This window comes from Leucoraja erinacea, chromosome 1 (genome assembly GCF_028641065.1).
Source record: "Leucoraja erinacea ecotype New England chromosome 1, Leri_hhj_1, whole genome shotgun sequence".
In the NCBI taxonomy this organism is placed as follows: domain Eukaryota; kingdom Metazoa; phylum Chordata; class Chondrichthyes; order Rajiformes; family Rajidae; genus Leucoraja; species Leucoraja erinaceus.
In genome coordinates, this window is record NC_073377.1 from 72,651,538 (window position 1) to 72,674,853 (window position 23,316).

The 23,316-nt window shown below is 42.1% G+C and overlaps 1 protein-coding gene across 2 annotated transcripts in view; it reads left to right on the plus strand.

The window, feature by feature from the left end:
* The first annotated feature begins 1,187 nt into the window (after positions 1 to 1,187).
* The window catches only part of rbm47 (RNA binding motif protein 47), a 212,798-nt gene continuing 190,669 nt past the window's right edge, over positions 1,188 to 23,316 (plus strand). The window contains exon 1 of one of the 2 annotated variants that reach the window (XM_055637224.1): positions 1,188 to 1,399. The gene's annotated coding sequence lies outside the window, so the exon portion shown is untranslated. The remainder of the gene's footprint in view (positions 1,400 to 23,316) is intronic. The other variant, XM_055637282.1, reaches the window with a different exon arrangement.

Below are 23,316 nucleotides of genomic sequence, written 5' to 3' on the forward strand. Positions count from 1 at the left end.
TTGGTCTACAGCAGAGTGATTTATTTTTAAATTACAAAATATGGTCTTTCATTCGCGCCAAACCAGTCCTCATCCCGAGTCTAATGTTGGCCTCATCTTGGTCACTTTAAAGCAAATTAAATGGCTTAATATAAGGGTGATGAATCCTGTAGGAACGCATCTCCACCTACAACTTACGATTCAATGCAAAAAGGAGGGTGCGTTTTATGGAAGGTTACACAAAAAACGGACAGTTTTCAGGAAAGGCACATCCCCTTCGTAACGCGGGGCATGCTTGTAAGAAGAAACGCAGCAACTTAAATAAAACGCTTAATTATAGCGATTGGCTGTCATTTCAGTAAAGCGCTAGAATCAATTCGATACATTGATTATTACATGGTTATTAGTTATTGCAGGCACCAGTGTAGAAGACATTTGAACCACAGATCCTTGCCCTTCTAGTTTATAACATGCACACACAGAAACTAGAAGAAAAAAACAACTCCCAGGTTGTGTGTGGGCGGGACTGCTGAGATTTCCAGTCGGGCCGAGCAACCGAAGAATTTGCGAGCGATTGACTTCCTGATAAGAGTCTGCGCTGTAGTTGCCGTGGGACAGGGCCAAGCGGCAGGGGGGCCTGTTTCATCTAGTTAGGGCCAAAGATCCTATATGTGCGCGCTCAAATATAAATTGAAATCTTTAAATGGTGTCAGGGTTTTCAATCCTTAACAACTGGCAGAAGGTTGTTCAAATTTTTTTTTTTTTTTTTTACGGAAGTGCAGTGTTTTATTCTCTGCACGGGTGTCGGGGGTTATGGGGATAAGGCAGGAGAATGGGGAGAGAGAACGATCAACCATGTTTGAAAGGCGGAGTAGACTTGATGGGCCGAATGGCCTAATTCTGCTCCCATTACTTGAATGTATTACATTACTGGGGCCTGTTGCTAACAGCAGGTTTTTTTAAATTAAAACTAAAAAAAAACAGCATAGGGCTTCAGTTTAAATGATTTTCCTTGCACCATATTTGTAATTCCAATTCGTTTGGTTGTTCGAACCACTCAACCCAGCTGTAAAATGATTTAAAAAACACACATTCAAAACGTATCTGTAGTTTCTAGAATGGAGGTGGGGGCGAAAGGGCGGGATGATGTTTACAGAGTTTGTTTTACACATACAGGAGTAATGTTTGAACTTTATAAAACAATAATAAAGTTAATTATACTGAAGACGCATTTAAAACATTAACGCTTCCTGATTTACTGATATTCTGATTCACTTCCTCCTTCCCGGGCTCGGTTTTAATCCAGCGCATTATTGCTTTTGCTTTTTTTTTCACGATATATATTAAATCTGATTTGTTTCCGAAGAAACACGGTCACCGAGGCAACGGCGGAACCTGCCACCCGTGAGTTCGGTCGCAGGTACAGATTTTATAAATCTTAATTTAAGCGACTAATAGAATTGTTTCAGTTCCACCTCGAACACTAGACAGCATTGTTGAGTTTAGAACTAATATTAATCATATGGACGGATTTTCAAATCGAAGCTAAACTTAATGTCCTTTGCACCAGTGTCGAAATATTGATACGTGTAAAAATTAAAGAGCCTCATTCTTAAACAGGATTTCCACAACAAAAGCAGAAGCTCGCGAATTCATCTTGTTTGGCGGAAAGGATTTTATTTTTTAAACAACTATCACTATACTTACTGTGTACGTAATGACCGTGTTTATTAAATGTTGGACGCCAAAGCATAATATTGCAGGAGTTTTTCCGCCTATTGTTTTGTTATTCCAGTTAAATGGAACGTGACGGTTGGTAATTGATGGGTATTGGTGACACATTTGTTATCACCATGGCAGAGATAATCGATCGCAAACTTTACTTCTTATGAGAACAAAACTATTAACGATTTATCTTATTGTTTTGAAAGGCTCCTCATAATAACACATGAATGTGATTAATTCAAGAGAGAATGTAGAAAAAAAAACTGCAGATACTAATTTATACCAAAGATGGGCACAAAGTGCTTGTGTAACAGCGGGCCAGGCAGCACCTATGGAGAACATGGATAGCTGATGTTTCGGGTTCTGGATCTTTCTTCGCTGATTTACTGATTGAGTTAGATGTGGCCCTTGTGGCTAAAGGAATAATAGCTACAGGGAAATGGGTAGAGGTGTGGGATTAAAAATCAAAATCGACTGCAGACGCTGAAGATTTGAAGCAAAACAGAAATATTAAACGGAGCAGTACAGGGACCATTTGTGGAAGAGAAACAGAATTGATATATCGGGTCAGACGCCCTCTGAAAGTGGGAATGGGATTGGTGTGATAGTTGTGAAATCCCATTGACTCATAAGGTCATAAGTGACAGGAGTAGAATTAGGCCATTCGGTCCATCAAGTCTACTCTGCCTTGAAATCCTGGCTTATCTATCTCTCTCCTAACCCCATTCTCCTGCCTTCTCCCCATAACTCTTGACACCCGCAATAAACATGAATCTATCTATCTCTGACTTAAAAATATCCATTGATTTGGCCTCCACAGCCTTCTGTGGCAAAGATTTCCACAGATTCACCACACTTTGATTAAATAAATTCCTCCTACTTAAAGGAATGTCCTTTAATTCTGAGGCTATGGCCTCTAGTCCTAGACTATCCCACTAGTGGAAACGCATCCACTCTATTCACGCCTTTCACTATTCGGTAAGTTGAATGAGGTTCCCCTCTCACACTTCTAAAGTCCAGCAGGTAAAGGCCCAGTGCAGTCAAATGCTCATCATGTTAAACCACTCATTTATGGGATCATTCTTGTCAACCTCCTCTGGACCCTCTCCAGAGCCAGACATCCTTCCTCAGATATGGTGCCCAAAATTGCGCTCAATAATCATAATGTGGCCTGATCAGCGACTTATAGAGCCTCTGCATTACATCCCTGTTTTTGTAACACAAACTGTTGTAGGAACTCAGGGTATCACGCAGCATCTGGGAAAGGAAATGGACGGACAATATTTCGGATAAGGAATCTTCTTAGACTAGTTTGAGTATGGGAAATAAATCTGGAAAAGAGAGATGGGGATGGGACATATGTGTGGGAAGGAATGGCAGATGCTGTTTTACACCAAAGATAGACACAAAATGCTGGAGTAACAGCGGGACTGGCAACACCTCTGGAGAGAAAGAATGAGTGACGTTTCAGGTTGAGACCTTTCTTCAGACTGAGAGTCAGGGCGAGGGAAACTGGAGATATGGATGGGTACAAAGATAATGTAAGGAGAGAAAACGACGGATCAAAGCAGACGATGATCAAGGAAATGTCGAATGGTTCATTGTTGGCTGAGGGGAAGGTGACAACGAGGCATACAAACAGTAAAATTAATCAGGACATTGAAACTAGTCGGTGAACTAGGGTGGGAGGGGAAAAAGAGGGAAAGCAAGGGTTACTTGAAATTAGAAAAATCAAAACTCATGCCATTGGGTTGTAAGTTGCCCAAGCAAAATACGAGATGCTGTTCCTCCAAATTGAGTTTAGCCTCACTCTGACAGTGGAGGAGGCACAGGACAGAAAGGTCAGTATGGGAAGGGAAGGCGGGTTAAACTGTTTAGCAACTGGGAATCGTGTAGGCCAAGCTGGATTGAGCAAAGGTGTTCAGTGAAAAGATCGCTGAGTCTGCACTTAATATCGCTAATAGTCTGGTAAGTGATGAGCGGACATGATTGGCAGATGGAGGAGTAAGTGACAAATGTGAGAGTTAAAGAGGAGACAAAAAAGTGCCAATTAAGGAAAGAAGAGGAGGAATTAAATGTAAAGCTGGAGGGAGGAATATGGGTAGAGGTGGACAGGAGGGGAGGGGGGGGAGGTTAAAAGAGATATGTGGCACTCGGGGATGGGAGATGAGGCTATAAAAGAGGGGCAGGGTGATTGGAATAGTGGGATGTGGTGGGAGAAATGTTTGTACAGTTGGGGGAGGAGGGCAGCGCAGAGGAAAGAGAGGGAGCGTTGAGGGGTATTACTTGTAATTGGAGAATTCAATTAATATTCTGTTGGTTTGTATGCTACCCAAGTGGAATATGAGGTGCTATTTGCATGTGGTCTCACTCTGGCAATGGAGGAGGACTAGGACAGAAAGGTTGGTATGAAAATGGGAAGGGAAGATAATATGGTTAGCATCTGGGATCTCCAGCAGTCCTTAGCGGACAGAGTGCAAATGGTCAGTGAAACGGTTGCCTTTTCTATGCTTGGTTCATTAATGTAAAGGAGGCCGCAGTGGGAGTACTGAATGATGTAGGAAGGTTGGAAGAGATGCACGCAAATCTCTGTTTCACCTGAAAGGGCTGCTAGGACCCCTGAATGGAAGTGGGAGAGGATGTGTTGAGATGGGTGTTACATCTCCAGCAGTTGCAGGGGAAATGCCGTGCAAGAGGGTGGGTTGGGTGGAAAGGTATGAGTGAACCAAGGAATGTAGAGGGAGTGGTCTCTACAGAAAGTTGAAAAGGGTGGGGACGGAAAGGGTGGGGACGGAAACATTTGACCGATGGTTGGATAACATTGAAGGTAGCTGAAATGTCAGAGAACGGTATGTTGGATGCGGAGGCTGGTGGGGTGAAAGGTGAGGACCAGGAAAACTCTATTCTTGTTCCGTCTGGGGCGAGTGGGAGGAAGAGCAGAACTGTAGGACAAGGAGGAGCCATGGGTGAGAGCTGTATCCACAACAGCAGAGGGGAAGCCATGTTTATGAAACAAGAGGACATCTTGGACATCCTAGAGTGGAAAGTCTCAGCTTGGGAGATACTGTGGCAGAGCTGGATAAATTAAGAATAAAGGATGGTATCCTTACAAGAGGCAGGGTGGGAGGAGGTGTAGTCAAGGTAGCTGTGACGATCAGGGACTTTGTAGTCTATGATGGAGAGAGAGGGATCGAGAAAGGGGAGTGAGATGTCAGAGATAGTCCAAGTGAATTTGAGGCCAGGGTGGAAGCTAATAGTATTAATGATTTATCAAGTCTGGACCTCAATACCAATCACCTGTTCTATCTCCAGACTCCTTGACATTATTGTAATTCAAATGATTGTCAATATCTGGCTTGAATATATTCAATGATTCTTCACACAGCAATCTTGAGTTGGGAATGCCAAAGGATCATGAGAGGAAAAACTCCCCTCATTTCCATTTTAAATAGGTGACTCGCATTCTGTAACTATGTACACAGTATTAGTACGGTTCAGTTACAGCTCCAGTGATCCCGACATTGTGTTTCTTTGTGGAGTGTGCATGTTCCCCTATGACCACGTGGGCTTCTTCAAGTTTCCTCCCACATGCCATAAACACGCTTGCAGGTTTGTACGTCATACGCCACCTCCAATGGGATTCCACCACTAATCAAATCGATCCATCTCCACCCCTTTCCGCTTTCTGCAGGGACATTTCCCTCCACAATGCCCTGGTTAACTCATCCCCACCCAAACCACCTCCTCCCCAAGTACTTTCCCCTGCAACCGTATGAGTTACAATATCTTTCCCTATGCCTCGTCCCTGCACACCATCCCTGAAAGTCTTTCCATGTGAGGCAGAGATTCACTTGCACTTCCTTCAACTTAATCTACTGTATCAGGTTTACTCGGTGTGGACTCCTATATATCGGCGAGACCACACGCAGACTGGGTGACCATTTTGCGGAACACCTATGCTCAGTCTACCTTGGCCTATGCCATCTCCCACGTGCCAGATATTTTAACTCCCCTCCCCACTCCCATACTGACCTTTCAGTCCTGGGCCTCGTCCGCTGTCAGATTGAGGCCACACGCAAATTGGAGCACCTCAGATTTCGCTCGGGCCACTTACAACCCAACGGCATGAATATTAATTTCTCTAACTTCAAGTGACCCTTGCATTCCCTCTCTCTCTGTCCCTCCCCCACCCTAGTCCTCTTACTAATTTCACCATTTGTATTCCTTTGTTATCACCTCATTCCCAACCAACAACAGACCATTGTGGGCTCCACCTTTCCTGAGTCATCAATGCAGGCTCTGCTGTGTTCTGTACTTTTTTGTACCTCTAGTTTCACTCTTCCCTGACACTTACTTAGTTTGAAGAAGGGTTTCAACCCAAAACATCACCTATTCCTTTTCTCCAGATATGCTGGCTTGACCTGCTGAGTTACGTCAGCATTTTGTGTCTATTGCAGGTTTGAGAATTGACTCCTGTAAATAACTCCTTTGTATAGGTTAAAGTCAAGGAGTGTCAAAACAGGATGTATATGTGAGACAGAAAAAAAACCCAGGGCAACAGGAAATAAATATCCTAATATTCCAATTAGGGTAAATATCGTCTCAACGTCCATCCCATCGAACCTCCTCAAAGTCTTGTGTGTTTTCAATAGGAGCTCATCCGATTCTTTTAGACCAACATCCTTGTCCTTTCTTTATACATTAACCCTTTATCCCAGGAATCAACCTAATGAATTTTCCTTTCTTAAAGATTCAAAATGTTGTAGTCCCATCTATACTATTACTAAAGCTTTCATCTTGACCACTACTGCGTTGTTTTTAAATTTGCGTAAAAACAATCCCCCATAGCGCTACGATTTTTCGCCACCTCATTCACCATTCTCCTCTGTTGCAAGTCAAATAAGTTTTGTTCTGATCGGTGAAATAGTACAAAAATTATGAAGGTTTAAAATAACGCAGCGAGGAGAATAAAAAGCTGAAGGGGCGGAATATGTTGAGCAGCTTGCGGAGAATGAGCAGCTCGTGGAGAGTGTGCAGCCTACGGACTGCTTCTGCGGCGACCAGCATGACCAGCACGGAAGCTGCTGAGTTGAACCGGAAGCCTCTGAGTGACTCCGGAATGGGACCGGGATCTGCTGCATGAGGCTATAAGCTGAAGGTACGGGGTGAGCAGAGTGCGAGCTACGTCTGCTGCGACCACCCCCCCCCCCCCCCCCCCCGCCCCCCCGCCCCTCCCCCCCCCCCCCTCCCCCCCCTCCCACCCCCCCCCCCCCCTTTCCTCACCCCCCTTTCCACACCCCTTTTTCCCCCACACACGCCCCCTTAGACCAGAGGGCACAGCTTGAATTAAAAATAGGTGCAGGAGTAGGCCATTCGGCCCTTCGAGCCAGCACCGCCATTCAATATGACGATGGCTGATCATCCAAAATGTACCCCGTTCCTGCTTTCTCTCTATTTCCCTTGATTCCGTTAGCCCTAAGAGTAAAATCTAAGTCACTTGAAAACATCCAATGAATAGGCCTCCAAGAGAATTCCTCAGATTAATAAAAGGACTTGTTCCCAACATCGGGACCATGTTTCCTGCCTCTAGCGTGTCCAAACCCTTAACAATCGTATATGTTTCAATGAGATATCCTCTCATCCTTCTAAACTCCAGAGTATACAAGCCCAGCTGCTCCATTCTCGCAGCATATGACAGTCCCGCGATCCCGGGAATTAACCTTGTAAACCTACCCTGCACTCCCTCAATAGCAAGAATGTCCTTCCTCAAATTAGGGGACCAAAACGGCACACAATACTCCAGGTGTGGTCTCACTAGGGCTCTGTATAACTGCAGAAGGACCTCTTTGCTCCTATATTCGATTCCTCGTGTTATAAAGGCCAACATGCCATTCGCTTTCTTCACTACCTGCTGTACCTGCATGCTTACTTTCATAGACTGATGAACAAGGACCCCCAGATCCCGTTGTACTTTCCCTTTTCCCAACTTGATTCCATTTAGATAGTAATCTGCCTTCCTGTTTTTGCTACCAAAGTGGATAGCCTCTCAGTTATCCGCATTAAACTTCATCTGCCATGCATCTGCCCACTCCCCAACCTGTCCAAGACCCGGAATTCTCATAGCATCCTCCTCACAGTTCACACTGCTACCCAGCTATGTGTCATCTGCAAATTTGCTAATGTTACTTTGAATCCCTTCATCCAAATCATTGATGTATATTGTAAATAGCTGCGGTCCCACCACCGAGCCTTGCAGTACCCCACTAGTCACTGGCTGCCATTCTGAAAGGGACCCATTAATCCCTACTCTTTGTGAAACATAGAAACATAGAAAATAGGTGCAGGAGTAGGTCATTCGGCCCTTCGAGCCTACACGGCCATTCAATATGATCATGGCTGATCATCCAACTCAGTATTCTGTACCTGCTTTCTTTCCATTCCCCCTGATCCCTTTAGCCACAAGGGCCACATCTAACTCCCTCTTAAATATAGCCAATGAACTGGCCTCAACTACCTTCTGTGGCAGAGAGTTCCAGAGATTCACCACTCTGTGTGAAAAATGTTATCCTTGAAATTTCTATCCAATCTGTAAATTTTGTTATGGATAAATTATGTGGGAAGTGAGTGTTTCTGTGCCAATAGCAATAACGACCCATGCTATGGCCATGTCATGGTAATTTTCGGTCCTTCACAAAAAACATGCTTGCATCAATCTGTAGTGTGCATGTTTAAGCATTTATGTTACCATGGTCCAGGATTTATTGACACAGGTTGATCATTCGCTGAATAATCCAACCACATTTTTGTTTGGAAGTGGAAAGAACTAATTGCAATTAGTTGAGATACTGTATTATAATTTATAATGTCATTGTGGTATATATCATGTCTTGATTGGTGAATATGTTTAGTTTGTGACTATTTGGAGCAGAAATAATATGTGAATGCTTCATTGAGCATAATTTCGACTGGTAACTACGCACTTCGTCCAAGCATATTATCGCATGCGTCATGCAAGCCGTCTTAAATGACCAACTAAACTGTCATTTGGCAACCTAAAAAGCTGCCTAGGTTGCCCAGCTGGCAACAGGGAAAAAAAGTTAAGTGAGAGCCCTGGTAAGGGTGTCAAAGGTTACTGGGAGAAGGCAGGAGAATGTTAGAGGAAAATATACATCAGCTATGATTAAATGACGGAGTAGACTCGATGGCATGAATGACCTAATTCTGCTACTATGACATTGACTTGCCTGCTCACCTATCCTAGCAATATTACTTTGTGTATTGTGTATTTAAAGATCTCTTTAAATCATCAGATATTATGGTTTCAGTACACTCAGTCTCTTCATCCAGAATATTAATATCAATTGGAAATCTAATCCCTTTGGCACTCATTTAGTTACTGATTGCCAGTTGATAAAGTACCCATTTATCATAATGTCCTGTTTCCTGTGATCCATGTCATTATATTATCTCCAATACCCCACGTTTGTGCGGTAACCCTTTGTATGATATTTTATGGAAATTACGCTATTGAATGGTGGGATGAATATGAGCTCATCTCATCACAATCAAATAGTCAAATGCTTAGCTGATTTCAAAATGTGAATGTGAAGCTCAAAATAGTGTTGGAAGCATGCATGAATATGAGATTTTTAACACACCTCATTCAGTAAGTAGTTAAAACAATTTTGCACGTATTTTATCATTTGCAATATGATAAACATGGGAACATGACTCAACTCCGTCATTATGGCTGATAATTTCTCTCTAACATGCCCACTGATGCCCAGCAATCTCTGACCTATGTCTGCTGAAAGTTGAAAAGGAACATTCAGAATGATATTTACAACCTCACGTCGCTGTATTGGACGCATACATTAGCCTTGTGTAAATCATAGAAGGTGCACTCCACTTCATAAACTTCGACATGCCTAAATTGTTAGACACCTTCTGCATCATATGTGAAATAACCTGCACTTTCCTTACTGGTTTCCCAGTACCTGTATCACCAAAAAATCCATAAAACCGGGGTGGAAGCAAGTCATCCTCAATTCCACCCAACAGTCCATGAAGAAAAAGATGGTTTCTTTGCTACTTCCCTGTAGAAATAGGATGGGGGGGAGGGGGGGGGGGGGGGGGGTGTGGGTGAAGGGGGGTGTGTAGAGGAGGGGGGGGGGGTGGGGGAAGGGGGTGTGTGAGCGATGGGGTGCAGGGAGGATGGGGGGACAGGAGTGCTGGGGGGGGGGGGGGGGGGGGAAACGGGGGTGTGGGAAGGGAGGGGGGTAAGCTCGCACTCTGCTCACCCCGCACCTTCAGCTTTCGGCCTCACGCAGCAGCTCCTGGTCCCACGCCGAATTCACTCAGAGGCTTCCGGTTCAACTTAACAGTTCACGCTGCTCATGGACTCAGCCCCTCCTCTGGGGATTTATTCTCCGCAGGTGCCTGAAGGGGCGCTACCTTCATGGTGACTGACAGGCAAGAAGACTAATCTGCTGATCTCACGATTTTTTAAACCTTCATAAATTTTCTAATATTTCACCGATCGGAACTTGGTGCGCCTGGAGCAGAGGAGAATGGTGAGTAAGGTGGCGAAAAAATTCTAGCGATATAGGTTACCGTTTTTGTGCAAATTAAAAAAAACGCAAACCGGAAGTGGTCAAGATGAGAGTTTTAGTAATAGATTCAGATTCAGATTCAACTTTAATTGTCATTGTCAGTGTACAGTACAGAGACACCAAAAAGCATTTAGCATCTCCCTGAAAGAGTGACATAGCATATGAATGAATTAATATTTACATTAGCATATATACAGACATAGTGTTTTTCCTGTGGGAGAGTGTTTAGTACCGAGGTACGTTGTTGAGTATAGAAGTATAGAATAGTATAGAAGATAGATGGTATATTAAAGCCTGAAGTATAAACAACAAATGCCATTAGCAGGTTAGACATGATTTATCATTTCAGGTCAATATCCTTACAACATAGAAACATAGAAAATAGGTGCAGGAGTAGGCCATTAGGCCCTTGAAACCTGCACCGCCATTCAATATGATCATGGCGTATCATCCAACTCAGTATCCTGTACCTGCCTTCTCTCCATACCCCATACAACAAAACAGAAAAGTTGGAAAAGATGGGAAGAACGCAAAGAACAAAAGGGAAAATATATGGAAGGCAGAAGTGATTTAAATGGAATGAGAATGCAAAGAGGTGGACGGTGGTAATAAGAAGTAAATATTTATAACTCTGCAATATAGCAACGCACAAAGTCAAATTCCTTGTATGTATACATACTTGGCCATTAACATTTTATTCTGATTCTGATATAGAGTCGTAGAGTGATACAGTGTGGAAACAGGCCCTTCGGCCCAACTTGCCCAAACCGGCTAACATGTCTCAGCTACACTAGTCACACCTACCTGCGCTTGGTCCATATCCCTCCAAAATTGTCCTATCCATGTACCTGTCTAACTGTTTCTTAAACGATGGGATAGTCCCAGCCTCAACTACCTCCTCTGGCAGCTTGATCCATACACCCACCACCGGAAAAAGTTACCCCTCGGATTCCTATTAAATCTTTTCCCCTTCACCTTGAACCTATGTCCTCGATTCCTCTACTCTGGGCAAGAGACTCTGTGCATCTACCCAATCTATTCCTCTCATGATTTTGCACACCTCTATAACATCACCCCTCATCTTCCTGCTCTTCAAGGAATAGAGACCCAGCCTACTCAACCTCTCCCTATATCTCACACCCTCTAGTCCTCGCAACATCCTCGTAAATCTTTTCTGAACCCTTTCAAGCTTGACAATATATTTTCGATAACATGGTGCCCAGAACTGAACACAATATTCTAAATGCGGTCTCACCAACGTCCTATAAAACTGCAACATGACCTCCCAACTTCGATACTCAATACTTTGACTGATGAAGGCCAATGTGCCAAAAGCCTTTTTGACCACCATATCCGCCTGTGACACGACCTTCATGGAACCATGCACCTGTGCTCCTAGATCCCTCTGCTCTACAACACTACCCAGAGGCTATCATTCATTGTGTAGGTCCTGCCCTTGTTAGATGGCCCAAAATGCAACACCTCATGTGGAAGGAGCAGAATTACAGTCCAAAATTACCGAACAAGAATATTGACAAATCTGTAGTAACGGTTAGAAAAACTCAAACTAATTTATTTCAATTTCCGAACTTGTTGAAATCAATGTTGAGTCTGAAAGGCTGTACTGTGCCCATTGGGAAAATGATAGGCTGTTCCAGCAGTTTACATTCAGCTTTATTAGCATAACATAGGAGGCTGAGGACAGAGAGGTGTGTCAGGAGTCTAAAATCAAGAATGTTTCAGTCATATGTCCTGAAGTGGAATAATTAAATTCTTAATTGCAGCAGCACAACAAATATGTGAATATGGTTGGTGACCTGTAAAACCCATAATAAAAACAATAACATTTAGTATATATATATATACTGTGTGTGTGTGTGTATATATATATATATATATATTTATATATATATATATATATATATATATATATATATATATATATATATATATATATATGCATGCACAAACAATGTGTGTGTGATATATATATATATATACATACATACATACATACATATATATATATATATATATATATCACCATCAGAGACGCATACAACTCTGTTCACACTCCGATTTCACTCCTGCCATCGGGAAGAAGGTATAGGAGCCTGGAAACTGTAACGTCCAGGTTCAGGAGCAGCTTCCTTGCAACCATCAGGCTATTAAACACTACAATCTTCAAATAGGCTCCGAACTATATAGACTTGGGGGCATTATTTTTTTATTTTGCACCATTTTTGTTTGTTAGTATATATATGTATACGAATGTACTGCATTGTTTATGCTTATATAAGAATGCCTTAGTTCCTGGGCATTCGAGTTGCTGAACCAGGCCATGAAGCAACGAGTCAATAAGCTCTCTACTGTACACCTGTAGACGTTCCAGAGAGTATCCGTTGATATACCAATTCTCCTAAATCATCTAAGGAGGTAGAGGCATTGATGGGCTTTCTTTGTGATTGCATCAATGTGCTTTGTCCTGGACAGATCTTCAGAGATATGCATGGCCTGGAATTTGAAGCTTTTGACTCTCTCCACCACTGAACCTTCAATGAAGACAGGTTTGAGGATCCTCTTCTTTCCTCCTCCAAAGTCCAAAATCGGTTCCTTGGTCTTACTGACGTTGGGAGCAAGGTCTGGCACCATTTAGTCAGTCGGTCGATCTCCTTCCTTTACTCTAACTCATCGTCATCTGTAATTCATCCAACAACAGTGGTGTCATCGGCAAACTTGGAGATGGAGAGCGAGATGTAAAATTAGTGACTGGAAAGGGAAAAGTCATCCTGAATGGAACTGTTTGACCAGAAAGTTACTCTATCTGGAAGGGGCTACATTATAATGAATACAACTAGTGTATTAACTGAAAAGAAATGCAAGTAAATTATGTTTCACTTGAGAAGAATAGTTGGCAGCTTGTGAATCATAAGGGAAGAGGTAGAAGTGTAGAGGTTGCATTCCTGCAGTTGTGTTGGAGGGTGCCTGGGGAATAGGAGTGAATATTGTTGGGGATGGAAAAATAAACCAATGCATCCCAGAAGGAACAGATGCACCAGAATGCTGAAAGGGAAGGGCAGGGGAAGATAGGTTATGTGGTGAATCAACAGTCCACAAAATGGTTTCCACATTGACTAGTTTCACTTTCATCAGAACATTTTGCTTCATTGTTGATTTGTATCACATAAGTACCAGGCGATTCGTGTTTCTTTTTTGCTCTGGTCAGGGAAATCTGAGGTAACTGTAGGTAAATGTCAAGAGAAGATGCAAACATTTTGAATGAGTCATTTAACAGAAATAGACTTTAATGTAAATTTTGAACTGCACAGGCAATTTTGCTGACTATTAGTTCTAATATATTTGATTTATGATTTATTATTATTCAAAGGAAAAGCAAGTAAAATGGTTTAAAGATATGGAATACAGTAAGGATGAATCTAATGTTCTGATGTCTACGTTTCTCATTAGCTTTGATACTTTGTTTTCAATGCCCCACAAAAGTCACAAGCTACTTCAATATTTACAAAATGAACTATTTTGTTAAAGAACACTATGTCCTGGACAGTGAGTAAAGATATGGTTTGAATGGCTAGTTGGCTTCCAAAAAAAATGTGACCGCTTTCAAGATTGTTCTTGGATAAAAAAAATGTAATCTATAAAGTTCTATGTAAAGGTAACATCATTTCAGACGTTGTTCACCATGCTCTGCATTTTAAGAATTGTATTCTTATTTAAGAAACTTTAAACATTCTGAGTCAGATGGAAGGCAGAAATAAATATTGGAATATTGAAAAGGCATCCTCATATTAATTGGCATTTAGATAATGCTGTCAAGGCTTGGTGACATAAGATATTCATCAAAATTAGTAAAGACCTAATTAGACAGTGACTTCTGGCATTTCCACATGCAGTTAACACAAAATCAGGATGCTACTAATAGAAGTGTCCATTATTAAGAACAGTGTATGAGGTCACTTAGAAAATTATTAAATGTTTAGTCAAAGTAGTATGTTTATAAAAGAGATTTAGTTTATGAAAAGCAGACACAAAATGCTGGAGTAAATCAGCGAGGGGACAGGCAGCATCTCTGGAGAGAAGGAATGGGTGATGTTTCGGGCCAAGACCATTCTCTCCAGAGATGCTGCCTGTCCCACTGAGTTAGTTACTCCAGCATTGTGTGTCTACCTTTGATTTAAAGCAGCATCTGAAGTTCTTTCCTACATAGTTTATGAAAGCGCTTACATTGGAGATACAGCATGGAAACAGGTCCTTCGGCCCGCCGAGTCCGCACCGACCAGCGATCCCCGCACATTAACACTATCCTACACACACTAGGGACAATTTACACTTATACCAAGCCAATTAACCTACAGACCTGTACCTCTTTGGAGTGTGGGAGGAAACTGGAGATCTCGGAGAAAACCCTGGCGGTCACGGTGAGAATGTACAAACTCCATACATACAGCACCCGTAGTCGGGATCGATCCTGGGGCTCAGGAGCTGGAATGCAGTAAATCTACAGATGTGCCACCGTGCCGCCCTATTTCATTTACTCATTTATAATTTAATTTATTTAATTAATTTCATCAATATATGCTGAACAGATGGAAGAGAATTTGAGGAGATAACATGTAGGACAATCAAAGGATTGCAGTGGATGTAGTATATCCGAATTATCATAAAACAATTTATAAACTGTCAAAGAAAGGACTATTATATAAAATATGGTTGGTGGGGGGTTGAGTGATATTATTAACACTAGTGAATAATTGGTTAAAGAATACAAATATTTTCCCACAGTATTAGCCCACAGCCAGCAATGGACCGTTCCCTCGATCATCATTACTGTTGTGCATATCTGTCTTTCATTCATTTGTTCTATATCTCTCTACATCACCGTCTATATCTCTTGTTTCCCTTTCCCCTGAATCTCATTCTAAAGAAAGGTCTCGACCCAAAAAGTCACCTATTCCTTTTCTCCAGAGATGCTGCCTGAACCGCTGAGTTACTCCAGCTTTTTGTGTATCTACAATATATCAAAGTTTTCATATGCTGGGAAGGTGGTCAATGAGGAGGACACAAGTGTCTTCACAGGGATAGAAAGAAGGTTAATTGAGTGGACAATATGTGCAGATGGAGTATAATGTAGGAACATCTGAGGTTGTTCCTTTCGTTAGCAAGAATGGCAAGTAATATTGTTTTAATGCTGAGCAACAAGTAAATGTTGGTGTACAAGTGGGAATCATTATACAGCAAATGAAGGAAGAAATCAGTAAATAACCAGGAAGGCAAATGGTATGGTGGTCTCTATTATCAAGACATTGCAGCAATTTTAATGACCTCTTGTGAGACCATATCCAGATGACACAAGACATGCAGACAATCTGTTGTATCGTAAACCCTGAGAATCATGCATGCAAGTGAAACTTGAATCCTCTTATTGTCTCCTGCAACCTGCAGTCCAAGATGTTGCTGCCAAGACCATCCATAACTAGACCTAAACTGTCTATGAAGCAGCCAACAAGCATGTGTTCCCCGAAAAATCTCCTGGTCAAAGTGAATTTTCTCAGTGTTTAACTACATCAAGAACCACCCAGAAATTAAACGATTCCCTGATACCAATAACAAGACAGTAACCTATTAATGCAGCATTTCTAAATATTGCTCTGGAGGTATCATGCTGCTGGTTATCTTCAAGTCATGCTATGTGAATGCTACATGTGGGGATTGAAGTGTTGGGATGGGGCATATCAGAAATCAGCAGGACTGCATAGCATGTGCAGGACAATAGGTAAATAAAATATATTGTTTTTATATGATCCCCTTCTCCTATCCAGACATTGCATTTCCATTTGGAAATATTTGTGTGATCCCTGTCTGTCCTTTTGAGTTCTTTGTGGGACATCAAATAGATATTTTTAATACTTTACACGAATGAAAACAAAATGTAAATGATTGGACATAATGCTGAGATATAAAGATCAAAGTAGTCAGAAGTTAAGTTCCTGCTTTCTGCTGTTTTAGCTTATCTCAACTGAGAGATATTATCTGAATGGTGGCCGATTTGGAAAAGGGGAGATGCAACGAGACCTGGGTCATTGAAAGTAGGCATGCAGGTGCAGCAGGCAGTGAAGAAAGCGAATGGTATGTTAGCTTTCATAGCAAAAGGATTTGAGTATAAGAGCAGGGAGGTTCAACTGCAGTTGTACAGGGTCTTGGTGAGACCACACCTAGAGTATTGCGTACAGTTTTGATCTCCTAATCTGAGGAAAGACATTCTTGCCATAGAGGGAGTACAGAGAAGGTTCATCAGACTGATTCCTGGGATGGCAGGACTTTCATATGAAGAAAGACTGGATAGACTTGGCTTGTACTCGCTAGAAGTTAGAAGATTGAGGGGGGGATCTTATAGAAACTTACAAAAATTTTAAGGGGTTGGACAGGCTAGATGCAGGAAGATTATACCCAATGTTGGGGAAGTCCAGAACAAGAGGTCACAGTTTAAGGAAAAGAGGGAAGTCTTTTAGGACCGAGATGAGAAAATCATTTTTTACACAGAGAATGGTGAATCTGTGGAATTCTCTGCCACAGAAGGTAGTTGAGGCCAGTTCATTGGCTATATTTAAGAGGGAGTTAGATGTGGCCCTTGTGGCTAAAGGGATCGGGGGTATGGAGAGAAGGCAGGTATGGGATACTGGGTTGGATGATCAGCCATGATCATATTGAATGGCGGTGCAGGCTCGAAGGGCCTAATGGCCTACTCCTGCACCTATTTTCTATAGAAATATAGAAAATAGGTGCAGGAGTATGTTTCTATGAGAGCAACAAGGGATATACTCTCGGTCGCAGACATGGTCCAGGTGGGCTTAAATACTGATATGGTATTGTAAAACTCACTTCATAATGGGCAAGGACAGTATATTCAAGATAGACACAAAGTGCTGGTGTAACTCAGCGGGTCTGCGCTTTGTGTCCAGCACTCCAGTACTTTATTTCTATCTTTGGTATAAACCAGCATCTGCAGTTTCTTTCTACACAGGCAAGTATATATATTTTGATTATCTCTCATTTAACATTAGTATAATATTAAACTGTTTAAATGTTTACAATATTATTACTGGTCTATGCTCATCAATATGGAGAAGGAACATTCAGGTATGCACTGCTAACCTTGAGTCCGTGTGTCCAGAGCACATAGAACCACTGGATGAATGGCAGAAGGAATGCACCATCTTCTAAACCACTCACTCACTTAACCTGCACCATATGTGGCAGAGACTGCAGGTCCTCCATCCGTCTCATTCGACACCTCAGAACCCATAGAAGTGTAGTTCAAATAAAAGTCCCATAAACCTGGGACCACCCAAGAAGAGCAAGTCTATAGCTTGGAGGTACACTAAAATGCTGGAGAAACTCAGCAGGTGCAGCAGCATCTATGGAGTGAAGGAAATAGGCAACGTTCCTGGCCGAAACCCTTCTTCAGACTGATGGGGGGGGGTGGGGGGGAGGCGGGGAGAAGAAAGGAAAAAGGCGGAGGAGGAGCCCGAGGGCTGAGGGAGAGGTAGGAAGGGGAGGAGACAGCAAGGGCTAACAGAATTGTGAGAATTCAATGTCCATGCCACCAGGATGCAGACTCCCCAAGTGGAATATGAGGTGCTGTTCCTCCAATTTCCGGTGGTGCTCACTCTGGCCATGGAGGAGACCCAGGACAGAGAGGTTGGATACAAAATGGGAGGGGGAGTTGAAGTACTGAGCCACCGGGAGGTCAGGTTGGTTAATGCGGACCGAGCGGAGGTGTTCGGCGAAACGATCGCCAAGCCTACGCTTGGTCTTACCGATATAGATCAGCTGACATCTAGAGCAGCGGATGCAATAGATGAGGAAGTCTATAGCTTAGTGGGTTCTTATATCCAGAATTGTTTAACATTACCATAGTTTAAAATTGACTCTGCTTCTTTGCTTAAAAATATTGAAATAACCCATTCATTAGAACCAGCAAGTTTAAACTGTGTACAAATTAGCTGATAAGTGTTCTCTTGTCTAACAATCTATTTTGTCTTCTGCCTTTACGATGCCTTTGTAAAGTAAGCCTTGTCAAAAGTCAAAGTGATTAGTTTCATTTCAGTTCTTACTTGGTGAAAACTGAAACTACTGCCAAATACTGCTAAATTGGTAGTCTCACTTACGAAATCCATAGGTATGACAATAGACAATAGGTGCAGGAGTAGGCCAATCGGCCCTTCGACCCAGCACCGCCATTCACTGTGATCATGGCTGATCCATCCATAATCAGTACCCCGTTCCTGCCTTCTTCCCATATCCCCCGACTCTGCTATCTTTAAGAGCTGTATCTAACTCTCTCTTGAAAGCATCCAGAGAATTGGCTTCCACTGCCTTCTGAGAAATTAAAATAAATTATAATAACAAGGAACTGCATATGCTGGTTTACACTAAAGGTAGACACAAAATGCTGTGTTAACCTAGTGGGTCAGGTAGCATCCATAAAAAACTTGTGCAAAATGGGTGCCGTATAAAAAGCTCACACCAAACTGCAAAATGACTCACAATAAATTGACTAAGAAATTATTATCATGTTTTCCAGCCCTTTAATATCATTGAAGCCCAATCTAGACAGCTACTTCCAAGACGGACATCTATCATGTCATTTGTGCTTCTCAGTTCAGTTTAGTTTATTGTCACGTGTACCGAGGTACAGTGAAAAGCTTTTGTTGCATGCTAACCTGTCAGCAGAAAGACAGTACATGATTACAATCGATCCATTAACAATGTATGGATACACGATAAGGGAATAACGTTTAGTGCAAGGTAAAGCCAGCAAATCGAACAAGGATTGTGTTGTTCTATCCTTGTTCGATTTGCTGACTTTACTTTGCCCTAAACGTTATTCCTTTATCATGTCATCAAAGGGTCGTGAAAGAGGTAGATAATAGTTCAGCACTGCTCTCTGGTTGTGGTAGGATGATTCAGTTGCCTGATAACAGCTGGGAAGAAACTGTCCCCAAATCTGATGGTGTGCTTTTCTGCAAGTCAATAGCTGCCAAGGACAATGGAGAATGGCGGATGGGTTGGATCAAGGCATACAGGTCTTGAGGGAGAGTCCCCGACTGTTGAGTGCACCTTCTGGTGCCCTACTATTGAAGGTGGCATGACACCACAATCCCATGTCCAGCTGGAGAAGTCCAAAGATCAAATGGTATTCAACTACAGTATATTCACGGACACTTCAATCTTTGCAGAGGACTGCCACCAGTGTTTCCTATTTAAAATTGAAAAAATATAGTGGATGGTTTCTCAACAGGAAAACCTGTGTCTTGGGCTGGGGTGTTGAGCTGCAGCTGTAACATAGAAACATAGAAAATAGGTGCAGTAGTAGGCCATTCGGCCCTTCGAGCCTGCACCGCCATTCAATATGATCATGGCTGATCATCCAACTCAGTATCCTGTACCTGCTTTCTCTCCATACCCCCTGATCCCTTTAGCCACAAGGGCCACATCTAACTCCCTCTTAAATATAGCCAATGAACTGGCCTCAACTACATTATGTGGCAGAGAATTCCAGAGATTCACCACTCTCTGTGTGAAATTTTTTTTTCTCATCTCAGTCCTAAAAGATTTCCCCTTTATCCTTAAACTGTGACCCCTTGTTCTGGACTTCCCCAACATCGGAAACAATCCGATGTTGCATCTAGCCTGTCCAACCCCTTAATTTACATGTAGGTCACTACTTTAGTATCACGTATTCTTGGTTTTGCTGTGAGTTTTCTGTGAAGACTCCAACCTACAACCTTTGATCCAATTTCTGATGTTAAATAATTAACACATTCTCACACAATAGGGAAATGAAACCTATATTCAGGTAAATCATGAGTAGAAGTGCCCAGTCCAGTTTTGCAATGGGTGGGGTTTGAACTGGATATGGTTGCAAACACTTGAAAACTGGTTCAAATAGGCACAACTCTGAGGCAAGCAAGCATGCCCAATTTGATACCGAAACAAAAACAATCAAACCACCACCTCACCTAAATGTTTGGCAACTGTTTGTGTCTTAATTACCCTTTTATTTGATTGGGAGCAGTATGGAATAGTTTGATTGAATACAAAGAGGAATATATCTTACAGAGGCCCCTGCAATAGATCCAAACTTTGGAGAAGCACTTTATTAATTGTTGATTCTCAAAATGCAAATTGTACCATGTGTTCTCAAGGTTATGTGTCTCCCTGTCAGCATTCTAACTGGTCTTTGCTTTGGTTCTTTTGGACAACAATATAATGGTATATGGACACACTGATCTGTTTTGTAGTAAATGCCTACTATGGTCTGTGTGCTGAAGCGAAGCAAGAATTTCATTGTCCTATACAGGGACACATGACAATAAACTCACTTGAACTTGATGAGGAGCAACAATAGAACTCATTCATATGAAACATTAAGCATCAATCCAAAGTCACAAAGTCCTGGAGTAACTCAGCTGTTCATGTTCTCCAGAAATGCTACATGACCCGCTGAGTTACTCCAGCATTTTGTGTCCTTTTATATACTGTAAACCAAGCATCTGTAGTTCCTTGTTTCTACGAAGATCAATATATGTTTTGATCAGTGCAGATTAAAAATATATTCTTAAGTAGCAGTTTTGTGCATAGTCTGTGGCACAATTTATAAACAATTATGGTTCCTTTATCTTCAGGTCCTTATGTGTCACTTCGGCAATATATGGTGTTTATCTTAACTGCAAATTATACACAATAGTGGAGCCTTTTGGAAAGTAATCAATTTTCACCTGACCCACCTACAACAAATGAGGTTCTGACCAAATATGATTTAATACTGTTGTTTCTGGGATAATTGTTGGTCAGATCTTGCACTTCTTTGCTATTGTTCTCTAACTCAGTACTGAATATGCTCAGCACTCTACTGGAGTATAAAACAAGAGGATTTGTAAGTGGGATTTGAAACTCACTCCTCAGACTCAGACTGCAAACACAGCTACAAAGCATTCCCCAGATGTAAATTCTGTTTGGTGTAGAGAATTGTTTCATTTTCTTACATGTTACTGTATTATAAATATCTTGGAACACAATATTAATTGTTAGGTTATTGGAGATGAGCAATTTCCATTGTTCAATTATGTTGTTTCGAATTCCAAATTTCTTATACTGGGCTGCTTTTCAGTCCCTGAATATGATTTTTGGAACACATCCCAGGCATTATATAATCAAAAGCAAATAGCAAAAGGATTTGATTCATAGCAAAAGGATTTGATTCATAGCAAAAGGATTTGATTCATAGCAAAAGGATTTGATTCATAGCAAAAGGATTTGAGTATAGGAGCAGGGAGGTTCTACTGCAGTTGTACAGTGTCTTGGTGAGACCACATCTGGAGTATTGCGTACAGTTTTGTTCTCCAAATCTGAGGAAGGACATTATTGCCATAGAGGGAGTGCAGAGAAGGTTCACCAGACTGATTCCTGGGATGTCAGGACTGTCTTATGAAGAAAGACGGGATAGACTTGGTTTATACTCTCTAGAATTTAGGAGATTGAGAGGGGATCTTATAGAAACTTACAAAATTCTTAAGGGGTTGGACAGGCTAGATGCAGGAAGATTGCTCCCGATGTTGGGGAAGTCCAGGACAAGGGGTCACAGCTTAAGGAGGAAATCCTTTAAAACCGAGATGAGATGAACTTTTTTCACATAGAGAGTGGTGAATCTCTGGAACTCTCTGTCACAGAGGGTAGTTGAGGCCAGTTCATTGGCTATATTTAAGAGGGAGTTAGATGTGGCTCTTGTGGCTAAGGGGATCAGAGGGTATGGAGAGAAGGCAGGTACGGGATACTGAGTTGGATGATCAGCCATGATCATATTGAATGGCGGTGCAGGCTTGAAGGGCCGAATGGCCTACTCCTGCACCTAATTTCTATGTTTCTATGTTTCTATTGTACTGTTTGAATGTCTTACTCGGATGGCATTGCATGTTGCTGTATATTCTTTGCAATGATGTTGTAATATGATGGGTGTTTAATGCTGGAATTCTTCCTTACGATGACAAATTGGAAAATTGTGAGCACTGTCTTTTGATTTATGATTTATCTTTGAAGCAGGCTGCAGCATGAGAAAATATGGTTATGACATTATTGACATTATTTCCCAGTAAAATCTCCAATCTCCGTTGGTAAAGTCTGTCCAATCTCACTTAAAATTACTTCTTATCTTTACCAAGTATCAAGAAGGAAAATGGATAATAGTGGTGAAACAAACCAGGCCCAGTGCCAGAGGCAGTCATGTTATATCTCTGAACAGAACATTCGAGAGAGAGAGAGAAGGTGAACAGCTGGCAGTAGTTGTACACGTGGGCACAAACGACATCGGGAAGAAGAGGAAGGAGGTTCTCCAACATGACTTCAGAGAGTTCGGAAGAGACTGAAATGCCGGACTTCTAGGGTGGTTATCTCTGGAATGCTTCCAGTACCACGTGCTGGTGAGGACAGGAACAGGGAGATAGGGGATCTGAATGTGTGGCTGAGGGGCTGGAGCAGGGAACAAGGATTTAGATTTATAGACCATTGGGATCTCTTCTGGAGTAGGGATGACCTGTACAAAAGGGACGGGTTACACCTTAACTGGAGGGGGATCGACATTCTGGCAGGCAGGTTTGCTAGGGTTACACGTGTGGGATTTAAACTAAATAGTGGGGGGGAGGGATTGACAAATTGGGAGTATAAAGATGAAGGGGAAGTGTCTACAGGAAAAATTACAAAAGATTCTCGAATTAATGGGAATGAAAGCTCGAGAATGGACAACAGAGTAAGGTCAGGGCCAATTGCGAGCGGTGTGAGGGGGGAAGTGAATACGGAGGTCAAAGTGCTGTATGTGAATGCACGAAGTATAAGGAATAAAGTGGACGAGCTTGAGGCTCAGTTAGAAACTGGCAAGTATGATGTTGTGGGAATTACTGAGACATGGCTGCAAGAGGGCCAGGGC